Source organism: Hirundo rustica, chromosome 18, assembly GCF_015227805.2.
Source record: "Hirundo rustica isolate bHirRus1 chromosome 18, bHirRus1.pri.v3, whole genome shotgun sequence".
NCBI classification, from domain to species: domain Eukaryota; kingdom Metazoa; phylum Chordata; class Aves; order Passeriformes; family Hirundinidae; genus Hirundo; species Hirundo rustica.
In genome coordinates this window covers 720,721-739,128 of record NC_053467.1, presented here as the reverse complement: position 1 = coordinate 739,128, position 18,408 = coordinate 720,721, and the positions used below count along the sequence as shown (strand labels likewise).

The 18,408-nt window shown below is 54.0% G+C and overlaps 1 protein-coding gene across 4 annotated transcripts in view; it reads left to right on the top strand.

The window, feature by feature from the left end:
• STX8 (syntaxin 8) overlaps window positions 1–18,408 on the top strand; it is a 105,456-nt gene that overhangs the window by 60,998 nt on the left and 26,050 nt on the right. The gene's annotated exons all lie outside the window — the stretch shown is intronic.

Genomic DNA, 18,408 nt, shown 5'->3' with positions numbered 1-18,408 from the left:
GCAGCACCACTGGCTGTGTTTCATGGAAACTTCATTTTCCAAGCCACGCTTCTGAATCCGTCTGGTTATTGCATTTATCTCTGAGATGCGCTGGGAAAACTTGGAAAACTTGGCTCTGATTCGCAGTAGCCCTTTGAGGGAGGTGCTGCGCCTCACCCTTGGGTCATTGTGTGCCCGATAATTAATTACGTTCGGCACTGTGGGGCTGGGGGAAGCAGGGAATGGTGCAGGCTGTCCCTCCCACCCCTCCTCTGTAAACATCTTCCCCTGGATGCTTTCTTTTGTCAGGAGCCTGAAAGAGCACGCTGATTTTAAACCTCTATCTGCTTCCATGGAGGGCCAGTTTTATAGGATACAGACGGTGCCCACTGGGATTTTTATGGCCTATAGTTTTCTCAGCAAACGCCTCTGAGCACAAGTTGGCTGGGCAGGAATGACCTTCTCTTGTTCATCAGCTGTCTGTTGAAAAATATGCGTGTGGTGGTGGCTAGAGAGCCTCGACTGGGGTTGTTTTAGGTGGTGCAGGGAGGTCTGGGCCTTCCCTTCCCTCCTCATTATCAGGCAGCGGAGGCTGCTCAGGGCCTGGTTTATTTACCTAATAAACTGCCTCTTTATCCTCTAGGAAATGCTCACATTTTTCAGCCAAGAGATCCTAGTAACAGGCAAACAGAGGTCTAGCAGTCAGGTCCGGGGAAACAACAAAATGAAGGTCAGCTAATATTGCTGTTATTCTCTTTCCTGGTGGCCATGACAGCAGGGGTGGTTTATTTGAAGATCCCAGACTCGGAGTCATTGCTGGCATTGTTGGGCCCCCGAGCGCGGGAGGCTGTGCCAACACTTGGGATATTAATGTATTCCACAGATCAGTGAAAGAGGAATTCCTCCGCACTCCTTTCTTCGGGGGAAAAAAAGGGAATTAAAAAAAAAAAAAAAAAAAATCCCCTTCTCCCCCCCTTCTTTCTCCCCACACTTTGTTTGCCGTGGCTTTGTCCGTGGGGTGCTGCTGGGCATCCCTAATGAGCCCGGCGGGACTGGGGATGGGGCCGGCTGTGGGCGACGCGGGGACGCAGCTCCAGGTGTGGCAGGAGCAGGAGGAAGGAGAGGGCTCATCCCGAGCTCCCTGAAGTGCTGCTCCAGGAGAAAATCCTCCCTCGCCATCCATCCCAGCTCCCAGCTCCCAGCTCCCAGCCCAGGGGCGGCACACAGCAATTCCTGCTCCCCGTGCCAGGGAAGGGTTGGGATCTGCTGGGGAGGAGCACGGTGGTGATGATGATGAGGAGGATGATGGAAAAAGCGCGGGGCAGCGGGGGCTCGGTGGGATGGATGTGCCGAGGCTTTCGGTGGGAATAAAAGCTGCGTTCCTGAGGAGACGATTATCCAGCAGTAATGCCAGGGAGCAGGGAGCAGGGAAAGGCATCTCAGCAGGGCTTTTTTTTACGTGTTGCCGTCGCGTAGCAGGAATTGTACTTAGATATTTTTTTAATATATTCTTTGATCCCTCATGGAAATGTTAATGAGACGAAAACTCCTAAAGAGCTCTCCAGACGCCGCCCTGCTTTGGAGAGAAGGGTGGACTGAAACACGGCCCCTCCGAGGGCTCCTGACACACAAGCAGCCCCTTTGTTCCCTCCTCTGCGTCCCAGGGCCACGTCTGGAGCCCGAGGGAGAGGAGAGGAGGCTGAAGAGGCCGGGAGAAGGCCGGGCATCGCCGTTCACAGCCGCAAACCCCGCCGCAGCCGTTGCTCCGCGCGTTTGAAGCGCAGCCGGAGCTGCTCCCGGCCGGAGGCGGGATGTGTGCGGGCGCCTTTCACCGGGACCTCGTTATGGAACCCCCGGGCTTTGTCCAGAGCGGGCTGGGAACGTGTGAAGCTCGGCCCCCCGTGCAGAGGGGCCGGCTGGAGGGGGACAGGGCCACGGACACGGCTCCTGTGCCACGGTGCCGAAGTGCGGGGCAGAGACGGGGGGTGGCACTGCCATGGGTCACTGCTGGCACTGCCATGGGTCACTGCTGGCACTGCCATGGGTCAGTGCTGGCATTGCCATGGGTCAGTGCTGGCACTGCCGTGGGTCACTGCTGGCACTGCCATGGGTCAGTGCTGGCATTGCCATGGGTCACTGCTGGCACTGCCATGGGTCAGTGCTGGCATTGCCATGGTTCACTGCTGGCACTGCCGAGGGTCACTGCTGGCATTGCCATGGGTCACTGCTGGCATTTCCATGGGTCATCTCTGGTGTGAGGGTTGGCACTGCCATGGGTCACTGCTGACACTGCCATGGGTCACTGCTGGCACTGCCATGGGTCACTGCTGGCACTGCCACGGGTCACTGCTGGCATTTCCATGGGTCATCTCTGGTGTGAGGGTTGGCACTGCCATGGGTCACTGCTGGCACTGCCATGGGTCACTGCTGGCACTGCCACGGGTCACTGCTGGCATTTCCATGGGTCATCTCTGGTGTGAGGGTTGGCACTGCCACGGGTCACTGCTGGCATTGCCATGGGTCACTGCTGGCACTGCCATGGGTCACTGATGGTGTGGGAGCTGGCACTGCCACAGGTCACTGCTGACACTGCCATGGGTCACTGCTGGCACTGCCATGGGTCACTGCTGCTATGGGAGCACAGGAAATGTGCAGTTTTACTGGCATTTGCCCCTTGGCTGCTCATTCCTGGTTACCTGTGAGAGGATCAGTGGTTTACACACCACAGTGTGTGTCAGGAGGGGTAGGTTTGGAACGTCACCGCCGTATTTGTCCCGAATCTGCCAGATTGGAGGAGTTTGGGAAGTGTAACCTCTCCGGAAGTGAAGGTGTTCCTGGCTTTATTCCCCCTGGGCTTGGAGATTTTATTTAGCTCTGAGGTTTCCAGCTCCTGCAGGATGTGCTGGTTCTGCTGCAGCGTTTGTAAAGTCTGGGGGATCCCAGCAGACAACGTTTTGTGTTTAGCTCTAGAGCATTAGCAAGGTAGCAGTGATGCTAAAAAGCTTTGGAAAAGCACCTTAGTGGAGCCAAAGTGACTCATTCCTGCTAGAAAAGCAGCAAATGTTTTTCTGGCATTTAAGTAAAATGCACAAATATTCATTTCCCACCTTGATATTGAATGAAAGACTCAAAAGTGAGGGGAAAAGCCCCGTGTTTAGGCCTTCTAGAAAAACAGCAGCAGTGCCAAATGATTCATGCTGGGTGTTTTACAACATGGGGCAAGGCGGTGCCATAAACAGCACCATTCCCAGTTTCCTGAGATGAGATGATGGGATTTCTTCCTGTGGATTGTGCAGTCTGTGTTTTCAGACCTAGGAACACTCCATTTGTCTCGTGTTTGGACAAGACACTCGGATCCCTTGGGAGCTGGGTAGGGGTTTGAATGGAAGCTGGTCCCCCGTTTTTGTTAGAGCTGCAGGTCTGATGTTGGATGTGAGGGAGAAGTGGCTCTCCAGACTTCTCACCGCACCTCAGCCCTTTGCTGGAATCAGAATTCCTTCCTTTCTGCACCTTTCCCAGTGTCCCTGCTCCTGCTTTGCTGGTTACTGTGGTAATGACGGCATTATTAACATTTTGTGTTTGATTTTGTGTCCTCTGAGCCACTGCCGTCATTAAGTGGTTTAATTGTTTGCTGTCACCTTTGGCATTTGGGAGATGCTGTTTGCTCTGGATCTGGATGCAGCTGTGCCCGTGGATGCTCAGTCCGCCCCCGAGTTCCCCTGTCCTTTGTGGAGCACTCACAGCAAGACTGTGTGTGAACTGTCGTGGTTAACAGAGAAACCGTCAGGAATATCTGGAGCTGGAATATCAGCCAGCCCTGCCCCGTGATGAGAAGCGGTTCCTGTGCTGGGATGCGTCTCTGAGACCTCTCTGCCACTGGATCTGCTCAGCCACGAGCATCCAAGGAGCTGCTGTGCTGCAGCAGAGCCAGGCTTTACAAATTTAGATCCTGCTGGAAATCAGGAGCTGGGGGATGGAGGCTCGCTGTGTCCTGTGCTCTGCAAGCCCTGAGCAGACAGGCAGAGCTGAGTTCAGGCACAGCTCTCGGTTGCAGCTGCCCAAAATCCTGGCTGGGCAGGCCCTGGCACAGGTGCCCAGAGCTCTCCTGGATCCCTGGCAGTGCCCCAGGCCAGGCTGGACAGTGGGGCTTGGAGCAGCCTGGGACAGTGGAAGGTGTCCCTGCCGTGGCAGGGGTGGGAATGAGCTTTAAGATCCCTCCCAACCCAAACCATTCCGTGATTCCAGGATGCCCAGGCTTGCTCCCCTTACAAAATCCGTGCAGTGTTTTGGCTGCCAGAGGAACACTGCGGATCCTCTTCCCAGGAAGGAGTGGAACTGATGCTCCTTCGTGTCAATGAAGATCAGAGTGGTGCTGGTGGCTTTTTGGTGCCCATCTTTTGCCCTGCCAGTTCTGGCAGCAAGGACACGGTTAAGGCATCAGAGGGCTTGGAACTGGGGAGTATTTCTGTGTTAAATGGCCTGGAAATGGAGGAGGCAGCTCCCAGAAGGGAGTGGTGTCCCTAGGTGGGCACTCAGGTATTTTTATGGGATGTGACTGAAGGAGTTTCACAGCAGACAAGTTCCAGTCGTCTGCTTCCTGCTTGGTTTGGCTCAGGACACAGAGCCCAGCGTGAGCTGAGCCTGGCCTTGCCTGGGCTCTGCTCAGTGCCGGGGCCCTGGGCTGGCTCACCTGAGACCCCGGGATAGAGGGGGGACCCCATCTCCTTTGCACGCCTTCGGTCAGCATTAGTCAAGAAAGAAACGGGGATCAGGGAGGCAGGAAATGTGTGATTTCTGCTCTTGGGTCTTTGGAGAATCACAGAAGGGTCTGGATTGGAAAAGGGACCCTAAAGCCCACCCGGTGCCACCCCTGCCGTGGCAGGGACACCTCCCACTGTCCCAGGCTGCTCCAGCCTGGCCTTGGGCACTGCCAGGGATCCAGGGGCAGCCACAGCTGCTCTGTGCCAGGGGCTCTCACCATCACAGGGAACAATTCCTGCCCAAGATCCCATCTAACCCTACTCTCCTTCAGCTTCAGGCTATTCCCTGTGTCCTGTCCCTCCAGCCCTTGTCCCCAGTCCCTCTCCAGCTCTCCTGGAGCCCCTTTAGGCCCTGGAAGGAGCTCTGAGGTCTCCCTGGAGCCTTCTCCAGGCTGAATAACCTCCACTCCCTCAGCAGGAGTACTTAGCCCTGGACTTTCCAGAGCTATCCCACCTGCAGCTCCCAGGCAGACGAGCCCTTGCTGCTCGCCGGGTTTGAGCAGTTTATCCTTTCAGGAGCCAGGGCTGAAACCAACCCTGGTGCTGGAGTTTCTTTTGATTAGACTGCACTTCAGCACTCCTCAGCTGTCTAATTTCTTGCATAAGAGACTTTCTCTGAGAGGTATTTTTAAAGACATGTCTGATAAAAATACCCCAGGTAGGAGGGCGAGCTCTCGGCACGCTCACCTTCTCCGGTGTGCCAGGGTTACGTCCTTTATATAGCTCCAGAAAACGGGGGGGCTGTAATTCTTTAGATAATGGAGGGTTGCTGAACAGTGCTGTAGAGACTCCTGTGCACCTTGGAGTCTTTTGAAACCTCAAGTGTTACACAGCCCCGTCTGGGGAACAGCCTCTCCCAGAAGCTGTCGCTCCTCGCGGCGCCGTGAGTTGGCACAAAGTCGGGATTGCTGCCAGCGCTGCCGGGACTGCCGGCAGTCAGTGCCCACCCACAGTCCCTGTGCGCCGGTGGGTGCAGGGACAGGCATCGCCCGTCTCCCACCCGGACCCTGACGGGGGTCTCAGAGCCCCGGAAGCACAGCCTGTCCCCAGCCCTGCCGCAGCCGCTGCCTCTCCTGCCTCTGCCGGGATCATTCCCCCTGTGGGGATTGCAGGAGCTGCCGTGCTGTGCAGGATTTGCGGTGCAGTGCTGTGCCGTGCTGTGCAGTGCAGTGTAGTGCAGTGTAGTGCTGTGCTGTGCAGTGCTCTGTGCAGTGCTCTGTGCCGTGCTGTGCAGGATTTGCTGTGCAGTGCTGTGCTGTGCTGTGCTCTGTGCTGTGCTGTGCTCTGTGCTGTGCTGTGCAGTGCTGTGCTTGCTGTGCTGTGCTGTGCAGGCTTTGCCGTGCAGGCTTTGCTGCGCTGTGCTGCGCTTTGCTGTGCCATGCTGTGCTGTGCCGTGCAGTGCTGTGCTGTGCTGTGCTGTGCTGCGCAGGCTTGGCTTTGCTGTGCAGGCTTTGCTGCGCTGTGCTGCGCTTTGCTGTGCCATGCTGTGCTGTGCCGTGCAGTGCTGTGCAGGCTTTGCTGCGCTGTGCAGGCTTGGCTTTGCTGTGCAGGATTTGCTGTGCTGTGCTGTGCTGTGCTGTGCTCTGTGCTGTGCTGTGCTGTGCTGCGCTGTGCCGTGCAGTGCTGTGCTGTGCTGTGCTGTGCAGTGCTGTGCTGTGCTGTGCTGTGCTGTGCTGTGCTCTGTGCTGTGCTGTGCTGTGCTCTGTGCTGTGCCGTGCTGTGCCGTGCTGTGCTGTGCTGTGCTGTACTTTGCTGTGCTGTGCTGTGCTGTGCTGTGCTCTGCGCTGTGCTGTGCTGCGCTGTGCTGTGCTGTGATCTGTGCTGTGCTGTGCTGTGCCGTGCCGTGCCGTGCTGTGCTGTGCAGTGCTGTGCAGTGCTGTGCTGTGCAGTGCTGTGCTGTGCTGTGCTCTGTGCTGTGCTGTGCTGTGCTGTGCTGTGCTGTGCTGTGCCGTGCCGTGCTGTGCTGTGCTGTGCCGTGCTGTGCTGTGCTGTGCTGTGCTGTGCTGTGCTGTGCTGTGCTCTGTGCAGTGCTGTGCCGTGCTGTGCTGTGCTGTGCTGTGCCGTGCTGTGCTGTGCTGTGCCGTGCTGTGCTGTGCTGTGCTGTGCTGTGCTGTGCTGTGCTGTGCTGTGCTGTGCTCTGTGCTGTGCTGTGCCGTGCTGTGCCATGCTGTGCTGTGCTGTGCCGTGCTGTGCTGTGCTGTGATCTGTGCTGTGCTGTGCCGTGCTGTGCCATGCTGTGCTGTGCTGTGCCATGCTGTGCCGTGCTGTGCTGTGCTGTGCTGTGCTGTGCTCTGTGCTGTGCTGTGCCGTGCTGTGCCATGCTGTGCTGTGCTGTGCCGTGCTGTGCTGTGCTGTGCTGTGATCTGTGCTGTGCTGTGCTGTGCTGTGCTGTGCTGTGATCTGTGCTGTGCTGTGCTGTGCTGTGCAGGCTTGGCTTTGCTGTGCAGGCTTTGCTGCGCTGTGCAGGCTTGGCTTTGCTCAGGGCTCAGGATTGCTGCTCTCCTGTGCAGCCCCAGGTGCCCATGGGGGCTCTCATCTCCGCTCCGGGTGACGCTGCTCCGATCTCACTCCAAAAACAATGATGATTTTCTGGAAAAGGGGAGTTTTAGCGTGACCTGCAGGCTTGCTAAATGCTGCTGCAACTTCTTCCCCTGTCAAATTTTTAACATAATCTTCCTTTCTGGGCAAGTGGGGGGAGCAGCTAGATGGAAGTCCAGTGGGAAATGAATATTTAATGCTGCCAGGGGAGGTTCCTGGTGGCGGTGGATCCTGGAGCTGGTGGTGGATGTTCACTATCAGGGCCGGGGGATTTGGGGTGTGAATTTCCCAGGGTCTAATCATCTCATAAAGCTGCTGAGTGTGACTCCTTCCCCAGTAATCTACTTAACTCAGTCATTTAGCCCTCCTCTTGCCTAGCCAGGAGAATGAAGCTCCCAGGTTGTTTGCATGACAAGTAGCCCGGGATTGTCTGGGCTCTGAGGAAGATGCTGGGAGTTAATTGGAGCGGCTGGAGTTGGTTCCTGGAGTTTCCCATGTTCACTGGCAGGCTGGCTGAGGAGCAGAGCTTTTATGGGCAGCTCTGTTCCAGGCTGCACCATGTGTTTTGGTAGCTAAAACACTAAAAAAAACCTAAAAACAAAAGTGGTTTGTCTTCTAAAGGATTGTTTTTCTCCACCAAAACTGAATCTCGAGGGAAAATGATGTTTGGTAGCTCTAGAATTATTGGATTTGCAGATAGAAACTGCTGTGTTAATGGCATCTACTGACTGATGGCCAAAGCAGCTAACTGGGAGATGTTCTTGGCAGCTGGTCCTGCTAAAAACCTCTCCTCAAAGCCATGAAAACCACAGTGAACAATATCAAAATAACAAAAAAAAAAAAAAAAAAAAGAGCTGCTAGCAAGCAGAAACTAATCTCTGCGTGCACCTCTTCATTTTAAAATTAAGGATGCTCCATTAGAAGTGTTGCCTTTTAAATTTTATTAGGATTCCCTCCCACCAAACCTTGATAGCGCCAAAAATAAAAGGAGAAGCATCCCTTCATCTCTGGTTTTAATTTGCCTGCTCCTAGAGCCAAACACTGTGAGTGAAATTCCCGCCTGGAGATGGGCTCTGTGATACGTGGTCAGCCTGTGCTGGCTTGGATGGGAGCAGAGGCAGGAGGAGAGGCTGAAGCACTGGATAAACTGCACAGGTTTTATTTAAATTACTGCCATCTTCTGTGGCTTGCAAATCAAACCCTGCAGTGCCAATGGTTTGCACCTAACATGCATTTCATTAACCATTTGCAGATGATTTTATTCCTGCTGTAATGCTGCGTGGAGCTTTTGAAGTGATCGAGGCAGGAATCAATGAAACCTTTTAAAAAAATATAAAATTCTTTTAGCATGACTGGAGAGTCACTGACGCAGGGCCCTGGCAGGGTGGCACCAGGCTGGAGTCGTGGTGTCACTTTTCCCTCTCTGAGGTGGCTCTGAGTCTTTTGTGAGTCTGCCTCTCCCCCTTCTTCTGGTCTCCAGCTGCCACAAAGGTGGGTGCAGGTGCTGGGGTGCAACTCCATCTTCTTAAAATTGGGCTGGTTCCATTTCTCTGCTTTCCAGCCCCTTCTGGGTTTCACAGATCACAGAACCTCGAAGATCTTCCTGTCCCACTCCTGCCGCAGCAGGGCCAGGGTGCTCCCCGGTGCTCCTTGCCCTGTCCAGCCTGGCCTTGGACACCTGCAGGGGTCCAGGGCTGCCTGCTGCTCCTGCCCCTGTGCTGGGCAGGTGACAGCTCCCCAGGTGAGCTCAGAGCCTGTTGGAACAGCCCCATCCCTGCCCACTGTCCTGGGAAGCCCAGTTCTGCAGTGCCCTGCCCAGACTGCCCAGGGCTCAGCCTGCAGCTCCCGGTGGGAATGACTGCATCCAGGTGGAGTCCATCGGAGCGCCGCTGGAGGCTGCAGGGTCCCGCCTGCAGGAGCAGGGAGAGCCCGGAGAGCCGGGGAGCCTCTCCCTGCTGCCCCGCGCCTGGCGGAGCCCGGCCTCGGTTAGCGCAGCGCCGGCGTGATCCCTGGGGTTTGTGAGGGAAGGGAAACGTGAGAAATCATCTCTGTAAACTCTCTGTGGGCTGGGGGAAGATCAGAATGAAATCCACGCTGCGATTCCAAAAGTGCACGGAGAGGCATATTTGTTTTGTGACTCAGAAGGACGTAGTTGGCTTAGGAGTGTAATTTTAGCGGAGTTGTATCACTTGGTTTGAGTTAATGCTTTGCAGACAGCAGAGTCCTCAAAACAATGTAAAAGCTGGGGGATAAATGGGGATCTTCCCCATCAGAGCCCACGTGGAGTGGGTGGGAAGCTTCCATAGTGTGTTTTCTCTGCACTGCGGAGTCCCTTTCCTTTGGAGCTCAATCTCAGGGCACCGGAAATGGGACTGGAAATGGGCACTGGAAATAGGGACTGGAAATGGGCACTGGAAATAGGGACTGGAAATGGGGGCTGGAAATGGCACTGGAAATGGGGACTGGAAATGGCACTGGAAGTAGGGACTGGAAATGGGACTGGAAATGGCACTGGAAATGGGGACTAGTAATGAGCACTGGAAATGGGACTGGAAATGGGGGCTGGACATAGCACCGGAAATGGGACTGGAAATGGGCACTGGTAATGGGACTGGTAATGGCACTGGAAGTGGGACTGGAAATGGGACTGGAAATGGCACTGGAAGTGGGACTGGAAATGGGGGCTGTACATAGCACCGGAAATGGGACTGGAAATGGGCACTGGTAATGGGACTGGTAATGGCACTGGAAATGGGACTGGAAGTGGGACTGGAAATGGCACTGGAAGTGGGACTGGCAGTGCTGGCAGGAGCAGAACCTTCCCGCAGCCGTGGCTGATCCGTGGCATCCTCGCAGCCTCCCGGGAGCAGGGCAGGGGCTGGAGGTCAGCTCAGGCCAGTTCCACGTCCGTGGTGCTCCCAGGCCTGGAGCAGGGAGCCGGGGAAGCCCGGGGTTCCAGCGGGCAGCCGGGCTCCCCGGGAGCGCCGCTGCTCTTGGCCGCGCTCCCCGCTCCCGTGCCGGGATTGTGGAGGGCTGCGTGCTGCGCTGAACGTTCCCTTTCTTCCGTCGGCCCGGGGACCGCGACTTTCTTAATTGTGGATTCTTCTGGTTAATTGGGAGCGTTTGGAAACGCCTTGCACCTCAGCGGGGTTCAGTCCTGCGGGGTGCCAGGGGCTTTGTTCCCCGGCCAGCAAAGCACTTCAGCCTGGCTCTGAGAACACTCCAGAGCCTGGAATGAGCTCGCTGATTGCGGGGCACTGGAGGATCGAGCCAATTCCAAATCTCTTCCAATGATCCCGGCTCAAATGGTCACATCCAGGAGAGTGTTCCTTGAATCCTTATGCTGCCTTAAATAGCCACGGCTCAGGCTCCACAGTCAGGGAGGCAAAGAGTGAAAGCGGTGTTTGGGGGAAGTTCTTCTGGGAATAGAGGGAAAGTCACGGTTAAAGGTGATTTTCCCTCTCTCCCCCTTTATTTTCCCTTCTATGCTGTGGTAGCAGGGTTTTGCTCTAACAGTGGTCATCTTCAGCGAGCTTTTAACAAATGAAGGGTTTTAACTGGAAGGGTTTGGAAAAGTCTGGGATAAGCAAACACCCCAGAGGGGCTTGTAGTGGCAATATGATTAATAAGGGACAGTCCTGGTAATTCTATCAAAACAGGGCTATTGCAAAAGCATATGGAGCATCCCGTGTTTGGGCAGGGGCAGCACTCAGACAAATGATCCAGGGAGATTTATGTGCCTTCTTGCTGGGAGGGTTTCTGCTCCCCCTGGAAGTGTGAGGGGAAAAGCTCTGTAGGATTTAAGCGTAGGATTAGACTCCAGGAAAAGAAAAAAAAAAGAATTAGTAAATGAGGCAGCTTATGGCTCCCAAGTATTTTTATGCTGGTGGTTTGTTTGACAACAGGCTCCAAGCTTTACACACTTGGTTTTTTTTTCCTTAACTTTATATATTTGTCCTTTTTCTCTGTCAACCCCCACACGTATCTGGGAATAACCTTAAGGAGCTGAAAAGCAGAAATGTTCTCCAAAAAGAAAATACGGTGCAAAATATAGAATCCTAGAGTGGATTGGGTTGGGAAGGACCTCAGAGCCCACCCAGTGCCACCCCTGCCATGGCAGGGACACCTCCCACTGTCCCAGGCTGCTCCCAGCCCCGTCCAGCCTGGCCTGGGACAATTCCAGGGATGGGACATCAACAGCTTCACCAGGCAGCAGAGCAGATTTTCCAAAGCATCCTGCTCTGTGCAGGTTCTCCCAGGGTTTGCTGAGCAGAAGTCTCCAGAGAGAGTGAGGGCACAGAGCTGTGCCTGTGGCAGGGACACAGGGACACAGGGACACAGCAGTGTCACCAGCTCAGCCCCGCTCCTGGCACCCTGGGGTCCTCAGAGCAGCAATTCCCTTTTTTCCTTTGAAGGTACAGCTGCTGGGGCAGCTTGGAGCTGTCATGTGGGGAGGAAAAAGCAGGGAACTGGAGTTAAAAGCGTATAAACTTCTCAGGTTTTAGGAAAGTACAGAGATTAAATGATACTGTGGTTTTTCCCTCCTCCTTTCTCTTCTTTTTTTTTTTGACACAAAATGAGAGGGGACCTCTTGCACTGCACATGCATAAATTGTACAGGTTTGGCTCTGCTCGAGGCTGAAATTAAAATATAAAAGAAAATCAAATAGTCATCCTGACACATGAGACAATGCAGTCGTCCAAAACCAAAATAGTTCTGTGTAGTACTCTGCATATAGGAGTCAGAGATCTGTGTGTGGGCTTTAAGAGATGCCTTGCCTTCTTTTTTTGGAGAAGGAACTTCTGTTAACATCTAAGTGATGTCAAGAATTCGGCAAGGATTGAATTCCCTACTCCATCGGCATGACATTTTCGCGTTGCTACTGAACTCTGTTATTTTATCAGCCTCCTGCTCTTCAGGCTCCATTTTCCAAAAACTTTTAAAGCGATTGTGCAAGTCAAACCTAATTTCTTATCGCAGTTCTTGTGTATGTTGGCTCGGTTGTTTGCGAGGCATTGTTTCACCCACCCTGTTTCCCTTGGCATTTCTAGAAGGTTCTTGTAGTTGTTAGCAGCTGTAAATGGTATTAATCAGGAGTATTTGGTTGCTGGTTTCTGCAGTTTTCTCTGCTGATTAGGCTGCATTGCCAAAGGTTGAGCAAGTTTCTAAAAGCAGGATTGTTCTTTGAGCTGCGAAAACACAGTTCTCAACAAAATAACAGCTGTATCTGCGTCAAGAATTCTCCAGGCAGGCTGCTACACCCCTGCAGAACCTGGGGTGAAACACTCTTAATCCACAGTGCTACTGGGGTCAAAACCAAGCAGGTTTCACCTGAATGTTCAAAGATCCAGCCAGGAAGAAGCCAAGGTTTTTTTCTTGGTGGGTTGGGAAGCCCCTTCCTGAGAGCAGCAGGGACGGTGGGCACTCCTTTGGCTGGGTTTCATCCAGGGAATCCAGAGTGTGGGATCCCCCAGCAGCTCCGTGTCCTTAAGGGTTTCCAGCCCTGAGCGACCTGAGCCTGGCCTTAGAATGCTGGGATCATGGAATATCTCAGGTTGGAAGGGATCCCCAAGGATCATCGAGCCCAGCTCCCTAAGCTGACCCTGCTTGGAGCACTCAGCTGTACTAGAACCTTCCGTGATCCGTCCTGGTGTTTTCATGAGTGATGACTCCAGGTGTCCTTCTCCAGAGCAGGTCCTTGCTGTTGGAGGAGAGATTCACCCAGATAAAAGTCATGGAATGAGTCAACTGGAAATAAGTGCTTGGGAAAAAAAACCCACCTCGGCATCTTCTCATGTGGCTCTTTAAGCATTTCGGTGAAACTTGCTGGATTTTAATACCATTTTGCACAAATGGTTTCAGCCCGGTTTCTGCAGGGGTCTGCCTGGAAAATCCCTGCCAGATGCAGCTGTTATTTTGTAGGCCCTGCTGTTTGAGCCCGGCTGCGGGTGGGGAAGGGCTCGGTGAGCTGAGATTCACCCCAGAAAGGGAAACCGAGTCCCAGCAAAGCCTGTGGCTGGCTGGCTGGAACAGGGAGTGTCCATCCCTGTGGATTGTCCAGCCACAGCGCCAGAGCCAGGCTCACTTTGCTCTGGCACTGGGGAGGAGCGACCACGTCCCACCAGGGCTGGGCTGGGCTGGGCTCAGCTGGAGGCTGCAGCCTGTGCTCCATCCACGTGGGGATCGGGGAAGAACTGTACAGAAACAAGTGCTGCTGAACGTAGGACCTGGTCGTCTGCAGTGAACGTAGGACCTGGTCATCTGCAGTGAACGTAGGACCTGGTCATCTGCAGTGAACGTAGGACCTGGTCATCTGCAGTGAACGTAGGACCTGGTCATCTGCAGCAACAACTAAATGCCACTAACTGCTCAGAAGTGACAAGAGATGGGGGAAAGCCCCACTGCCTTCAGCTTTATTTTATGACAGAAAAAACCCACAGACGAACAGGGAATTTGCCCCGAGGCACTGTGGGGAAGCAGAGTGAAGGTGAGAGCAGCAGGTTGGAGGTCCCAGCAGAGCCCCTGCGTGTGGAGGGGAGTGACCGTGGTGGGGGAACGGCTCGGAGAGCTGGGGCACCTCGTCCAGCCAAACCTCCCCTTCCTGGGGACCCCTGCGCTGCTGGGGCTCGGGGTCCCATCCCTGCTGCCTCCTGCACGCAGCCAGGCTCTGGTGCTGCAGGCTGAGCTGCTCCTGTCGCCGTTCCCGGTCACCTGCTCGGCCGCTGTTCCTGGAGAAGCTCCTTGGCTCAGCCAGGACATCAATCCTCGCTGTGCACCTGGAATCAGCTCTGAGCTGTTCTCCAAGGCCTCTGCAGATGGAGAGAGACACCGTGAGCAGAGGGGAGAGCAGTTTGGGCTCCCAGTCCGTACGGGCCGGAGAAACAAAAGGAGTTTTGGGTGTGTGGAAGCAGTTCAGGCGTGCAGGGTCATTAATCTTCATCTGTGGCTTTTAAAATCAGCAGCAGCCAGAGGCTCCCAGATCCGAAAGCCGTGTTTGTTCAGATGGAGTGGATGTGCAGGGAATTTTTTCTGAACTTCACCCCACCGAGGTAGGTTTGTGTCAAGTGGATTGGCTGGAGCGGCGTGCGCAGCGTGGCTCTGACCGTTGCAGCAGCCCTGCTTTACAGGGTCAGCCCACTGGGTCCGTGTTTAAAGCTGTCACACTTGTAATTCTTGACTGTTTTGTGCCCGTTTTTAATTCCTAAAAAGAAAAAAAAGAAAAAAAAAGAAAAAAAAAAAGTCCATGCTGGTTTTGAGCTGGAGTTTTTCATACTTAAGTCTGTGTAAAGATGATTTATGGTGCTAGAAGGGCTCCACTGGAAATGCAAGATCTATTATGAAGTGGATTGAACGGCCCATGCTGAAATGTTTATTGCTGTCTTCAAAATAGAATACATCAGGGTTGATGGGGCCTGTCCAGGAAAGAGAGAGAGCGCAGTGCAGTGGGGCTAGTGGGGTATTTTTAGTATTCCAATAAAAGACAAGGCTTTTAAAGGAAATCACTTATTGCCATTTTGCAATCAAGAATGCAGGAGGGTTCCAGGGACTGCGAGAAATATGCTTCAAGAATGTGGGAGCCATAAGGAACTAATCATTAAATATTCTCCCGTTTCCACCCCCGGCCCTGTGCTGAGGAAGCCATTTAGGAGCTTTGCAATTTGTATGGAAATCTCGGCAATCTCAGCCCTCCTGACCACTCGTCCCGGGCACTTGGGAGCCAGCAGCCCCTTGTCTGGGCGAGCAGGGCACTTTGGAAAATGGGAGACACATGGACCAGCCTTCAGGAACACTTAATCTGCCCTTAAATGACTGATAGGAACACAAGATGATCTTTTTTGGTGCTTTTTTAGGCTCAGCTTGGGGAAGTTGTCCTTGCAGGTTCAGATGGACCAGCAAGGCTGGGAGCTTGTTGCTGTCGTTGTTCCGCTCGTTTGACTGAGCTGGGGTTATTTGTATTTCTTGTTTATTTCTTTTTTCATGTGATGCTTGAAACATTTTGGAAGCGTTTTGGTGCTGTAGTACATCCACGGAAGTAGGGAGGGAACAATCCCAGCATTTGCCAGAGCGAAAAACAAAGGCAGAGGCAAAAGATAATCCTTCCCCAAGCGATTCAAGAGCCCGGTGGGACAATTCAGGGATGCATCTAGGCAGAGCTGGTGGTCTCCTGCTCCTTCTCCCCACGTTCCCACCTTTTTCCCTGTCTGGCCCTGGTGTCCTGGTGAGGCAGTTCAGGCAGCTACAATGGCAGAGCGGTGACCCCACCGAGCACAAAGCCAGGCTGTGGGGCTGGTGGCAGATGGACGTGGGCAGATGTCCCTTCTGTGCCAGGCCGCCAGAGCTGGCCTTTCATTCGATTGTTTTTCTTTGCCCATTTGTTTTTGGCCGAGGAAGTGGTGCGGGGACAGCAGTTCCCTGCTGGGATCATCTGTCACAGCTTCTGCCCCTTCCCAGCCTGCTGCAGGTAGCAGAGCTGGGCTCCGGCCCCTCCTTTCGGCAAAGCCCTTCGCAGTTTGCCCGGCTGGGCTTGGGCATGCCCTGGGCAGGGCTGGGCAGGGCAGGGGGGCCGAGCTGGAGCTGATCCGTGGAGGCACAGAGCCGGGAGGAGCCCAGCCCTCGGACACTGCCCCATCTCGGGCATTTCACGGGGCTCAGGCTCCTTGCAGCCAGGCCTGGTGAATCTCCCACGTGTGGAGGGCGGTGAGAAGTCTGGTCAGTGATCTTGTGCTGCAGAAGGTCCCACCTGGATGGATTGTCATTGGAAACCCTTGGATTTCCTGAGGTGTTCTGTTCTTGCGGGGAGAGCTTCCCCTGGCTGTCCCCTGGTCCCAGCTGCTCTCCCCAGCACAGCTCCTGAGGGTTCATGGCACGGTTCATGGCAAACCCTTCTGCTCCCCGTTGCTTGTGGGATATCTTCTGGTGGGGAGGGGATATCCCAGTTAAACCTGTGCCTTCTCACCCTTCCTGCTGCTTTCTCCAGAGCACAAGGGTTCAGCTGACACCTTTGGCTTGGCTGGGCTCACTCGAGTGAACTGGGTGACCCTCACATGCAATAAGGGATTTTTAGAACCTTTGTGCTCTTGTTTGAGCTGGTTTTTTTTTTCCTTTCTCCTGGGAAACTTGAGTGCACATCGAGGCCTGGGAAACTTCCACAGGTCCCGTTCCGAGCTGGAGCTCTGTTGCTCAGAAGTGCTGAGTGTTCCTCAGCTGCTCCTTGGTGTCCCTGATGTAAGGGAAAGGATGTCCCAGAGTTTGGAGGAAGGACAATTGGAAACTCTGTGTGTGTGTGTGTCTGTCCTTGTTTAATTAAAAAAAGGGAGAAGGAAACTAAGCCACACACAAAGAACTCCGGTAACCACATCTGCCGATGACCTTTGGGGCTGGCAGGAGCCTGGTGATGGTGTGGGGCCAAGCAAGGAAAGTCTGTGAAGTCACTCCAGAAGAACAAAAGGAAAAGCCAGGAGGATGTTTCCAGTTCGGGGCTTGCTGGGGGCTGGCTGATCCGCACAGCTCTGCCCCAGCCCGCCCCTCACAACAGGCAGAGGTGGGCTGAGGTTGCCCCTTTGGGGTTGATTTGGGGTTGATTTGGGGTTTTGGGCATGGGGTGTCACCCAGGGAAGCTGTTGCCTCTCACACCTGCTCTTGGTGCGATGGTGAGTGCAGGAGATGATTTTATTTCCCGGTGTTTTTGCAGAAGGTGTTCAGGTGTGGATTGCTTCGAAGCTGTCTGGCTCAGTCTCGGTGTCTCCGAGGTACACGAGCCATCTCTCCACCATTGTCCTCTCCCAGCTACCTGCTGCTATTTAGAGGAGATACAAATTTAGCTCGGAGTGTTCCCTTTCCCACAGACTCCTCTGAAAGTTAAAACTTGTGACGGTTTCGTTCTTGTGGTGCTCTTGCCTTGTCTTCAGCTCCAAACCTCTTGCCTCTCTCCGAGCTTCACTTCTGGTGGCTCGGAAGGTGAAATAATTTAAATTTCCTAATTTCCACGGGAAACTTTCCTGCCCTTGGGCCGCCCTTCCTGCCTTGTGGTTCTCAGGGCAGTGCAGGAGGCTCGGGAATGGTCTGACAGACGCACAGTCAGATGTGGCACCTCAGACCACTGGAGCTGAGCCCCCCAAGGCAGGAGATGACCTTTCCCTGGAGCGGCTGAGCACGCCAGGGCCGCTGGAACGCCAGCGGCGGGTTTGGAGGCTGTGAGCAAAGCCCCGGGCTGTTGGCGACGTTGGGTTTGTGCCGCTCCTTCCTTGAAGGAATTTGGGATTTCGGTGCCGTTGTGCTTGGAAGCAGTTCAGGGCATTACCTGGCACGCGTCTGGAGTTTGAAAAATAGATTAAAAGAGAAGCACATTGAAGTATAACAATAATGGAGAATAAGAGAAACACTTATCTCACTTCCCTTCCCTCGGCCAGGCTGCACATGGGGTTTGGGACACGAAGTTTGGGATTATTTGATCGCCGAAGTCTTAAAGGTTTGGATAGAAACTCACTGATGCTGCTTCTGGGGCTGATGTGACGTTTGTTTTCTGCTGGTGCTGGTTCTCATCCTGCTGGGGTTTAGCCACACTTTGTTTGCCCACAGCCCTTCTGTCAGTGACCCGAGGTATCCCCACACCCCGATCAAAGCTTGTGTGAGCACCAGACTCATCTGTGCTCCCCAGGGAGGATCCTATCTCCAACCTGAGGTGACCAAACCCCACAAAAATGCAATTTCCAGCGGGTGAACTGATGTCGACTGAGGAGTTAATGTGCACAAACAAAGTCTGCACCTTTCCCTCAGATAAATCGTTTCTTCAGGTTGATCTGGCACCGCATGAGCAGCTCCAAATGTGCAATAACTCATAGACCGAGCGCTTTTTTCACCTCACATAGCAATGACCTGGGCTTTTCTTTCTTCCAAATAAGGAATTAATAATGCAATAGTTGTTGTTTCCAACGGGCTCAGCTTTTTTCGAGGAGTGTCTTTTTCCTTCCCCTCCTCTAGACCCCAGCGAAACACGTGAACGTTTGGAGCCTTTAATAACCGCTCACCGAGCCTGGTCTCGATTTCTCTGGGACCTGCCAATGATTTTGATGTCAGGCCGAGAGGTACAATGGTAGTGTTAAATTCCTCCGGGCAGAGCAGTTGAAAAGGG